Consider the following 11,520-nt stretch of genomic DNA (forward strand, 5'->3'; position numbering starts at 1 on the left):
GGTTCAATCCCCAGTTCCAGAAAAAAACAAATCAGAGCTTCTCACCGAGCAGGGCGGGGCGGGGAGCTGCTCCTCTGCAGTCCACTGCCTGCCAGGCAGGGGTGGGGCTGCCATGATCTGGGGACCACCCGCTGCCTCCTTCATGCCCCCTGACCCTCTCTGCTCGCCCACAGGTGCCCAGGCCGTGACGCTGGAGCGGAGCCTCACAGGTGAGTCAGCCACTGCAGGAAACGGTTAGAGGCGGGCGTGGCTGCTGGCCGCCTTCCATGGGCTCAGAAAGCTTCAGTTCCTTGGCTCCCCGCAGGCATTTCCTCCCCGTTCCCTCGCACAGGTGCCCCTCCTTGTACACTTCCTAGCATGGCGTGATGGAAACTTCCATGCGTGAGCGGAGTGTGGTGTGGCGACCCCAGGCAGGCTGCGGCCCGAGGCCGAGGTGCAGATGCCCGCTGCCCCACCCAGGAGCAATGGCTGGGTGCACGCCATCCTGGTTTGGGAAGGGCGTGCTGTGGCCACTCACTGGGCAGGGGCCTTGGACCTCAAGGGGAAGGGTCTTTACCCCCGACCCGCTGGCTGCACCTCCCTGTACCCCACCTCTCCACCACAGGGATAGCAGGCCCCGGGCTCGGGTGTATGCTGCCATGGCCAACCCTGCAGGGGCCGCGCTCCCTGGGCCATGCCCGCGACTGCAGGTCCCCAGGCCACCTGACTTGGGCAGAGGACGCATCAGGCAGCCAGCTTCAGTTTTCAATCTTTTTTTTTTTTTTTTTTTTTTTTTTTTTTTTTTGGTGGTACTCGGGATGGAACCCAGGGGCTTTCTACCTCTGGGCTATGCTCCCAGACTTATTTTTATATTTTATTAGAAACAGGGTCTCACTAAGTAGCTGAGGCTGGCTTCAACCCTGTGTGATCTTCCTGTCTCGGCCTCCCGAGTACTGGGATTACAAGTGTGCCCACCACGCCCGGCTGGTTTTCAATCTTTTGGATTCACCAAACTGAGTCCCAAGAAGGTTGACCTTTTAGCCTCCAAACCCTAAAGGAAGGCTGGGTGTGGCTCGGTGGTGGCAGAGCCCGGCCAGAGGCCCCGGGGCTCCACATCCAGTGTCTGGGGGGGAGGGAGAGAGGGAGCCGCCCCTCACTTTCCTCTCCTCTCGCTCCTTTCAAGATCACAATTGACAGGGCCTTGCTGCCCGGGATGCACACGCGCTCTGTGAGGTGCGCTGGGCAGGCACCAGATGCAGCTTGGCAGTGGTCTTGGACAGACTTGGTGGCCAAGGAGACACGAGCCACACGCCCACGTGTGTCACCAGCAAGGGCGGGCTCCACCTGACCATGATGCCACTGCCCGGACCCCAAGCAAGGCCCTTCCAGGAACACAGGCGTGCTGAGCCCGCGGAGCACCTGCGCTGGGCAAGAGGCCCTTCTCCATACCCAAGACTGGCAGGGCCGGACACCTCCCCACCTGGGGCACACGGGCTTCTGACACCGAAGGAAGGGCTCTTTGTTTAAGAAGAGCGGAGGTGCCCGCCATCTTCCAGGCAGGACCACTGGGCGGGTGGGGCCGCTGCAGGTGTTTTGGGGAGACACTGGCCAGGACTCACTGGCCACTGGCCTGCATTGGCACTCCTGTGTACATGCAGAGTATATGCACACTGTGTGTGTGAGAGAGAGAGAGAGTGAGAAACAGACAGACAGAGACAGAAACATGCAGGAAGACATACAGAATGCCCTGGGAGGACTGGACTCTACTTCCCTACAGGGTCTTCAGTAGGGAAAAAAAATAACAAAACTGAAAATCACTGGACCTCACTTGTTTTGGCCAAAAGCTACACTCCTCCTAAGAAGGTGCGCACGGCAGAGTTTTGCCCTAGAGAGCGGGCTGCAGGCTGACACCCTGCGGGACACAGTGGCTTCAGGCCTCAGCTCTGCGGTGGGATCAGGACTGCCCCTGGGGACTGAAAGCCTGTGGGTGCAGCCGACGTGGGCCAACCTGCGGCCGTCCGAGTGCTGGAAGCAGGACCGTCCAGCGGATGCAGACCTCTCCTGCCAGCCATGGGGCTTTCAAACCACACCAGGGATTCCCTCAAAGCTGGGGAGGAAAGAGCGCAGCCCACCCTCCTCGCCCCGAGAACTTCCCTGGCATGAGGCCGTCATCCACACGCCAGGCCCCAGCCTCCCAGGACAGAATCTGCGTTTTTGAGGAAGAATGGAACAAACAGATCCGTTTCCAGAGGTTCCGGAAAGTCGCAGCCAGATACCCCAGCTGTGCAGGACCTCAGAGAGAGGCAGTGGGGGCGCACCTGGGTACACGGCTGTGCTCTGGGCCGGGGCATATGCCCTCTCTCCTTCCCAGCCAGAGGCCTGGGGCGGTGGCCCGAGGCTCCATCTCTTCTTATGTCCATGGTTCTCCAGTCCTGGCAGCTGTGTACTTTTCAGACCCAGACAGAAGAGAAATGAGGAGTCGGGGCTCAGTGGCCAGGCCAAACACCCCATAATGGTTTTTCTACCAGGCGTAGGATGAAGGATCCAGCCATACTTTTTTTTTTTTTTTTTTTTTTTTTTTTTGGTGGTACTGGAAATGGAACCCAGGGGCCTTCTACCTCCGGGTTACACTCCCAGACCTATTTTATATTTTATTTAGAAACAGGGTTTCTTAAGCCAGCTGAGGCTGGCTTTAAACCTGCCCAATCCTCCTGCCTCAGCCTCCCAAGCGCGGGGATTACAAGCGTGTGCCACCAGGCCCGGCTCCACCCATACTTTTACCCTGGAAGCATTAGAGGACTGTGTGGTTGTGAGAACCGTGACTGCTGTGCCAGGCATGGGGCGCACACCTGCCACCCCAGCAGCTCAGGGGCGGAAGCAAGAGGACCACAAACCATGGCCAGCCTGAGCAACCTAGCAAGGCCCTGTTTTAAGATAATTTTTTTTTAATGGTACAGGGCATGAAACTCAGGGGCTTTCTACCGCCGGGCTACACTCCTAGGCCTATTTTAAATTTAATTTGAAATAGGGTCTAAGTTGCTGAGAGCCTCATTAAGTAGCTGAGGCTGGCTTTGAGCCTGCGCGATCCTCCTGTCTCAGCTTCCCAGGTACTGGGATGACAAGCGTGCCCACCACGGCCGGCGAGACCCTGTTTTAAAAACAACTTTTTTAAAGGGCTGCAGATTAAAGTCAGCAGTAGAGCGCTCGCCTGGCATGTGCGGCCTGCATTCCACCCAGTATTGCAAATAATGATGAAAATAATAATTTTTTTCTTGGTCATGAATCGGTGTCTGGAGCAAAGAAGTCCAAGGAGCCACTGGTCCAGGGAGTGGGGTTGCTGGAAGTGAGGGCCAGCACCTGTAAAGCTAAGCTTGGGGAGCTGTGCCTCCCCAGGGTCCCGGAGCTCCCCTCAGCCTCGAGCCCTGCCGGCCTGTCTGCAACTGACCCTGAGCATCCCCTGGAAAGGCTGGTGGCCTGGTGGCCTCGGCCCAGCAGGGAGACAGTGTGGCCCCAGCTTTTCCTGTGCAAGCTGCATCCCTTCACCGAGGAGTAAGGCAGGTGCTGCGGCCCAGCACCGCCCTGACCGCTCTGGCCACCATGCCTCTGGGCTCTGCCCGGACCCTGCCACTGTCTCCCTGCTGGTCCCTTCAGGCCCTTCCCTGACCGCACAGCCTCCCAAGGGCAGGGAGCCTCAGCGAGTGCCCCTGGGGGCTGGGAAGACTCAGCACGTCAGCATCTGAGGTTTGCCACCTGTCGCCTTCGCCCCTTTCAGCCTAAAACACAGTAATTGTTCTTTATCCTGGGCAGCCCGCTGGATCCCAGTGTTCCAGCAACCTGGCTTGAGGGAATACATGATGTAAGCTGTGCCTCTGTCTGGGCCTGGGCGTCTGTATCTGTGTCTGAAGGGCATATGGCTGTTCTCCATGGGGGGTGTGGGCTGGGCTTGCAGACCTGCTTGGTCACCTGGGTGTGACTGAGCTCTGGAATGGCAGCCAGGGCTACAGCTCAACATCCCAGGACACCCGCTCACCACCTTAGAGATGGCCCCAGCAGTCTGCAGGTGAGCCTCCCTGCCCCCTCGGACGCCTTCCCCACTCGGCAGCCTCCAGCCTCATGTCCAAAGCTGGGGCTCACGCAAGGTGGCCTGCACGCAGTGGTGGGGCGAGGGGAGCCCCAGCTCGCCAGCAGCGTGCTCCATCACCAGGGCGTGGGACAGAGGAAGCCGCTGGCTGTGGCCCTGAGTGTCACTGCCTCAGTTCCCCCTCCAGGGAAGTCAGGTTCCAGCTGGGTTCTGCCCACCATTCCCCGTGTTCCAGACACTGGGTCACCACACCCTGGGGAGGGCAGCCGCACTCTGAGCCCCACAGCACCATCTCCCTGCGGTCCCAGCCTCTTAGGAGGAGCCTCGAGGGAAAAGGCTGTGGCCAGACTTGGGAGTGGTGGTGTCCCGGAGAGTGCCGCAGCCCCAGAGTGCAGGCTTCCGTGGGCACCTCGCTCCCCCGTGTCCCCGCCCACCCACCATGGGTGGCCCTCCTGGTGGCAGCTCCTGAGGACCCCGGCCTCTGGAGATCCAGGGCTCCCCCTCGGGAGTCTCACTGGGAGACTGGCTGGCACTTTCCTTGAAGACGCTGCGCCTCCCTTAGGGGTGAAGTGACGGGGTTTTTGTGTTCCCGGGAGCGGTAGGGACGGACCCTGTGTCCCAGGGTCTTTGCTACCAAGAATGCAGCCCCTTCCTCTCCTTGTTAGCCTGTCTTCAGTGGGGAGGGGGCTTCCCTGCTCAGGATTCTCTCTGGGCAGGAGCACAAGGGAGTGTGACTGGGCCTGAAGGAGTCCAGCCAGCCAAATCCCACAGTATCCCCCCAGAGACGACCATCAGGAACAAAGACTTCTAAAGAGCCAGCTCCAGAGGCAAGAGAGACAGACAGACAGACAGACACACACACACACACACACACACACACACACACACTCACACTCCAGCCTTAACCTTGGGCCAGCCAAGAGCTGACCACTCCGCTCTCCTCTGCCCCTCTATCTTCCCTCCTCTCCCACAGTCTCCAGACAAAACGGCCACAGCTGGACTGCCCTCCCGCCCCGTCCCTCCCCCACAGTCCTCTCCATCTGGCCCTGGGGTCCTTGGCCCACCCTTTCCCTGGAGGGTATGACTCCAGCTGGCAGGAAAGGGGACCCTGTTACAGCAGAGGGGCTGCTCCAGGCAGGGACCGGCCACCAGGCTAGGAGGGTGGTCTCCACTACCACTTGGTGGTCCCCCAAAGAACTGGGCCCGGCCTGCTGTGAGACGCGGCTGCTGAGCGTGCAGCGGCCGCCGGAGAAGCCCCAGTTCCTGCACGGGTGGGGGTGGGGCCGGAGTTGTGGTTTCAAAATGTCCCCAGTGAAATAGGAACTCTCTACACTGTTGGGGGGAGTGCAAATTAGTGCAGCCACTACGGAGATCACTGTGGAGATTCCTCCGAAACCTGGGAACAGAGCCACCATATGATCCTACTGTACACTCCTGGGTATTTTCCAAAGGGACTGAAATCAGAAAATCATAATTGTATAGCGGCACGATTCACAATAGCCAAATTGTGGAACCAACCTAGGTGTCCATCAACATGATGGATTACAAGATCATGAGCTATACCTACAATGGAATTCTACTCAGCAGTCAAAGAGAAACGTCATTGGCTGGAAAAACGGAAGGACCTGGAGAGCATTAGGTTTAGTGAGATCAGCCAGGCGAAGGCAGCAAAGGGTCATATATTTTCTTTCGTTTGCAGAAGTAAGGGAGTAATCGGGACTCAAAGGGGCTTCTGAAAATGGAGGAGGCGCCCCAGTGGAGCCAGGGAGGGGTCCAGGGGAAGGAAGGGACAGGGAGGACACGAAGGAACCGCTTCCATCCGCTATGTGTCCGCATGAGAACACCCAGGTCAGTCTCCACACTCTGTGCGGGGAGTGGGGAGGGAGCGGGGGAGCCCAGCGCTGTCACTGTGAAATGCATGATGTGAGGCTATAATGCACCAAGAGCGTATAAAAATGTCCTGAATCAACTCACGGGTGGGGTGGGGACATGGACACCCACTCCGTGAATCTAGGTGAGTCCCTGCTCCCCCTGAGCCCAGGGAGTAACAGACCCCCAATCAGGGAAGCCCCCGAGCTGTGAGCCCCATGCGGACTAGCCACAGACGTCTCAGGATCCGGAGCCCCACGTCCGAAATCAGGTGGCAGAAGGGTGGCTCCCCAGAGTACCAAATGGCTTTGGTACTAATTTCAAAATGTATTGGAAAATAGGTTTGGTGCTGGGCAGGCCCTCAGGCAGGGAGGGAAAACAACTGTTACAATGCAAAGTTCAGGACACTAAAGAGTTGTAGCCCAGGGTCTTCGTATTTTAAAGACAGGTCTACACAATAACTTCTAGCAGACAGGCTAAGACTCCCCCAAAACTCAGGAGGATGGTACAGGCCTTCCTAGAAGAAGGCAGATACCATGTGATCCCTGACTTTGTTAATCAAGTGACACATTTTGGTCTTAACAAAGACGGGCTTGCACTGGAGACGAGGGTGGGCCCTCAGTGAGCTCGCAGAAAGAAGGCTTTTGGTCAAAGATAGTGAATCCTCATAATCACATCAAAAGGCTTGTACAGGAGTTAATGGGCAAGCCCACACCTAGATGGGTCAGGAAGACCATTGGTTAGGCAAGCTAGAAGATGATAAATCTTTATAAAAACTGTTCTGTATCCATAAACTCCAGCACCTTACGTAACTTCAAGGCACTCCACTGCACTCCTCTGATGTAGTGCTTTAATAATTCTGCACCTTCTTTCTACCTTTGTAACAACAAAATTTGCTTAAACTTACAGCAGAACAGTTCTGAGTATTTTTTTCTAAAATTAGTTAAGAACAAGAACCCGCAGCTCCATCTCACACCATCACACCCCCCTGCCCCTCCTGGCTCCGGTGGCTCTGACCCCCGCCTCCTTCATGGGCTGCGCTGTCCTCTATCTCCACGTGTCCTCCCTGTCTGAGAACACAAGCCAGGGCTGAGGGCTTCCTCTTACCCGCCTGCACCTGCAGAGACCCCACATCCAAGTGAGGTCACATTCCAGCCTTCCAGGCGGACAGGAATTTGGAGAGACACAGTTCACACCACCACAGCCCCTAGAGGAGAGGGAGGGGGACAAGGCGGCGGGGGCTTGGGGAGGGCTGGGAGAGAGGAGGGCGAGCAGGAGGGAAGGCAGGGCCCGGCTCAGGCACTGCGCCCAGCACTGCAGGGAGAGTGGCGGGGTGGCTGATCCTGGGTCCTTCGCCCCGTCTGAGGACTGCCCACAGACCCCCCGTCACACCCCCAGCCTGCGGCTCGCTGTGACCCTCCAATGCGAAGCCCTGCCAGCCCTGCAGGCATCTGGAGCCCAGGGTGCCACTGTGTAAAGCCCCGCGCACGGCCCCAGCGACCCGTTCCTAAGCAGTCTGCTGGGTGGGACTTAGACCTGGCCGCAGCCCACGGGGCCTCCTGGGGCTGCTGAAGGAGGCAGGCCTCTCCTCACAGGCAGCCTGGGGAAGGGGCTCCTGGCCATGCCGGGCCCACCCTCCTCTGGCTTTGTCCTCGCGGGTGCACCTGGCAGCTTCACTGGAGGACACGAGCCCTGGAGATCCCACTGTGGCTGGAAGAGGGGTGCAGGTGGCGTCCATCTTGGGGGAGAATGGACATGGGCCAGCTGAGGCTCTGGGGGAGCCATGGGTGAAGAAGGATGGGCGAGACTGGCGCACCAGAGCGGCACCTCGAGCGCCAGGGAGGCCTGACAGAGAGGCCAGCTCAGGCTGAGGAGGCCCCAGCTTGGAAGGCTGTGCCCAGCAGAGCTTTCGGCAGCCGGGGTGTGCCAGGCTGCCTCCACCCTTCCTGGTCCCTCAAGGCCCAGCCCTGGAGGGCCAGCCTGGCCCCAGGCTGCAAAGAGGTCCAGGGTCTACCTGGGCCCAGAGAGAAAACTCCAAAACCAAGAGAACAGCACTGGAGCCCCACGTCCCACTTTAGAGGAAAAGGGTCACCTTACAAAAAATCTGCCTAAAAAACAAAATGGATTCGAGACACAGTAGAGCCTTGGGTTTAAGCGGGTTCTTGCATTTCTGGTAGGTGGAGCATAACTGGTCAAGGACGGCCACAGCGCCAGCCGGTGTTTACATATGGACCTTCCAGGAAGAGTCCTGTGGAGGGCGTGCAGTGTGGGAGACACGTTGCTGCCCGGGGTGGGCCTCTGCGTGCCAGGACTGTGGGCAACGCGCCGAAGCATGGATGGGTCGCCCGGGTCTGCATCAGTCTGCATGGATGTGGACCTCCACAGCCACCGCTCCGTGCCCTGGCGTCCACGGCACCAGCCACGGCCCCGCGGCTCCAGGCCTGGCCGCTGCTGCCCACCTGCTGTGGAGACGCCGTCTCACCATGCTCTGTGCTGCACTGGCAATGGTGCCCGGGAGCCAGCATCTGCGATCGAGGGACTTTCCAAGCCTGTTCCCACCGTGGCCAGCCGAGGTCACGCCGCGCCACCTGCACGGCGGCAGTCAGCATCTGACTTCCAGCGACATTTCAACTTCTACCTGTCTGCGGTGATCCGGGGATGCTCTGCATTCACTTTGATAACTGGTTGGCTTCTCCGTTCACCCTCTGATAAAGCTATCTAATTTAAAAGGGAAAAAGAAAAATCCCACTTCCTCTGTCTCAGCATGAAGAGTCCAAGGCACAGACTTAACTTTAACTTGTCCTCTGCGGGGACCAGAAGGGAATGGGACGGAGCAGGCACGGGAGGGGGGCCCAGCTGGGTTGAGAACAGGAAGGCCCTCAGCGCCGCCTCCGGCACCTAGGAGCACAGGGACTCAGGAGTGACGGTAGAGGCGGCCTCGCCTGGGGTTGGGATAAGCCAGGAACCGCTTAGCCTCCATGTCCAAGAAGGTCTCAAGCGAATACAAAGCCACGAAGCACACTGAAGAACAGTGGACCCTGGAGCCGGGGTGGGCAAAGCCATGGGGGAGCTGGCTTGGGCTGTGCCACCGTGCACCTCAGTGCCTGGCACCCGTGACGCATCCCCTTGGGATCGCTGCGGGGCCTCCGCTGGCACCGGCATTCCTCTCGGGGAGCCGTGCCGTGTGCTCAGGAGCAGGCACCCTGCAGGATCCTGGCCTGAGGGAACCGTGTCCTGCGCCTCAGGGTCAGGGGGCTGCCCTACAAGAGCTCTACCCGTCGAGGACATTCCGGGTGGGCCAGAGAGTCCTGGGCACGCCCCGGCCGACACTACGGAGATACAGCCTGACCTTTCAGAGGGAAAAGCAACAGACATTTAGAGAGAAAATCACCTCCCCAGCTTCCTGTCTGCCTCTAAGGCTTAAAAGAGGAAGCGGCACTGTCCCGGCCTGAGCAGCCGTGTGGCCAGGCTCTGCAGGTCCCAGCGCCAGTGCATCCCACCCAGGCCTGAGGCCAGCGGCCGCCTGGAGTGAAGTTCCAGCCACAGCAAAGACAGGCGGTCTCAGGCGGCGCCAGGCACTGAGCCGTCAAAGGTCTCTGACAGCCGGGCGTGGTGGCGCACGCTTCTAATCCCAGTACTTGGGAGGCTGGACAGGACTGTCCGGGTTCATAGCCAGCCTCAGCTACTTAGCAAGGCCCTCCACAACTTACTGAGATCCTGTTTCAAAATGAAGAATTAAAAAAAATATAGGGCTGGGATATAGCTCAGAGGTAGAATATCCCTGAGTTCAATTCTCAGCATTGCAAATAAATCAATAAATAAGGTTCCCAGTGATGGCAGCCCAGCCCAGGCACCTCCCGGGACCCACGGTATACTGGCTCCTGGGGGACCTGGAGCGACAGGGACCACAGCAGCTGGCTTCCCGTGACCAAGTGCAGCCCTATGCCCTGGTTTTACCAAAAGGAAGTGGGCTGGCCTGACCCCGTTTATGACCCAAGGTGAGAACGAAGCCCAGGACCAGAGGTGGGGCGAGCCGGGGCCAGCAAGCCCCACGGACACAGGCTTCCCGGCGTCCCTGAGCCCCAGCTGTATCCTCCCGCCAGGGCCCAGGCCGGGGGCAGTGACAGCAGGTGGCCAGCACTGCCCGCGGTGGTGGACGAGCCAGGAGCTGGCAGAGCCGGCCATGCGGCTCATTTCTGGAAAGCAGGTCCCTGGCACACACTGCGCTGTGGCCTCTGAGGCCCAGCCCATCTCTCCGGGTCTCTGCAATCCCTGTCCATAAGTGCTACCTCGAGGAAGGCCCTTGTGTCCAGGGCTGTCCATGCAAACTGACCAAGGGTGTTTTCCTTGAGCAGCAACTCTCTCCATGAGCCACGCTTATGTGTAAGGTCCAGGACTGGTGTGTGTGTGTGTGTGTGTGTGTGTGTGTGTGTGTGTGTGTGTGTGTGTGTGACAGGGCATTGAACCCAGGGACATTCTACCTCCAAGTTACATCCTCAGCCCTTTTTATTTATTTATTTATTTATTTATTTATTTATTTATTTTATGGTACTGGAGGTGGAACCCAGAGGCTTTCTACCTCCAGGCTCTACTCCCAGACCTATTTTATACTTTATTTGGAAACAGGGTCTCACTAAATTGCTGATAGCCTCACTCAGTAGCCCAGGCTGGCTTCAGACCTCCTGTCCCGGCTTCCCAAGCGCTGGGATTGCAAGTGTGCGCCACCATGCCGGGCGTGTTTTTGTCTTGACACAGCGTCCTGCTGAGTTGCCAAGGCTGGCCTCAAACCTTGGATCCTCCTGCCCACGTTTCCCAGTTTTTGGAATTACAGGCATTTGCCACCAGACCTGACTTTTTTTTCTTTCTTAGTGACTGCTGAATGACTGTTTCCCAAAGGTCCCACCCTGAACACCTTGCCATGTTAGCCAGCCTCCAGGAGCAGCCTGGCCTCGGCTCCCCACCCACCCAGATACCTTGTTTTCTCAAGAAACAGCTTCAGCTCTGGACTTGTAAATTTTGTGGCTAGGATTATAGAAGCTCCTTTTAACAAAGAGAATTTCCTTCTGTGGGTTAAAAAAAAACACATTTTTTTACTGCCTCTATTGCTAACACTCTCAGCTGAAGTCCCCAAGTTTCCCTGTGAGGCCCATGATCCAGGGTATTTCCCTCCTCATGAAACCCTCCCACTGAAGTACTCCAGCCTCTTCCCTTATCCACCTGGCATTCATTCAGACATTCCTCTGTCCACACATTCCTTCATCCCCATCCATCTATCCATCCATCCATTCATCCACTTATCTATCCATCCACTTATCCATCTATATATCCATCCATTCACTTATTTATCCATCCACTTGTCCATCCACCCTCCCACCCACCCACCCATTCCCTTTGTAGGCACTGGGGATGTAGGGCAAGCTATGCAGAGATCAGATGAAAAGTGATACTGGCAGAGAACAAAGCAGGCGAGGGCTGCGTGGACTGTTCCCCACTCACTCATTTGCTCCTGTCCTGGGGCTGAGTGTGGCACCTGTTCTCCAGCATGCTGTGGAGTGAGGCCTGGCTGGAGAGGTGGACACAAACCAGTCACC

Source organism: Muscardinus avellanarius, assembly GCF_963383645.1.
Source record: "Muscardinus avellanarius genome assembly, chromosome: 5".
Lineage (NCBI taxonomy): Eukaryota > Metazoa > Chordata > Mammalia > Rodentia > Gliridae > Muscardinus > Muscardinus avellanarius.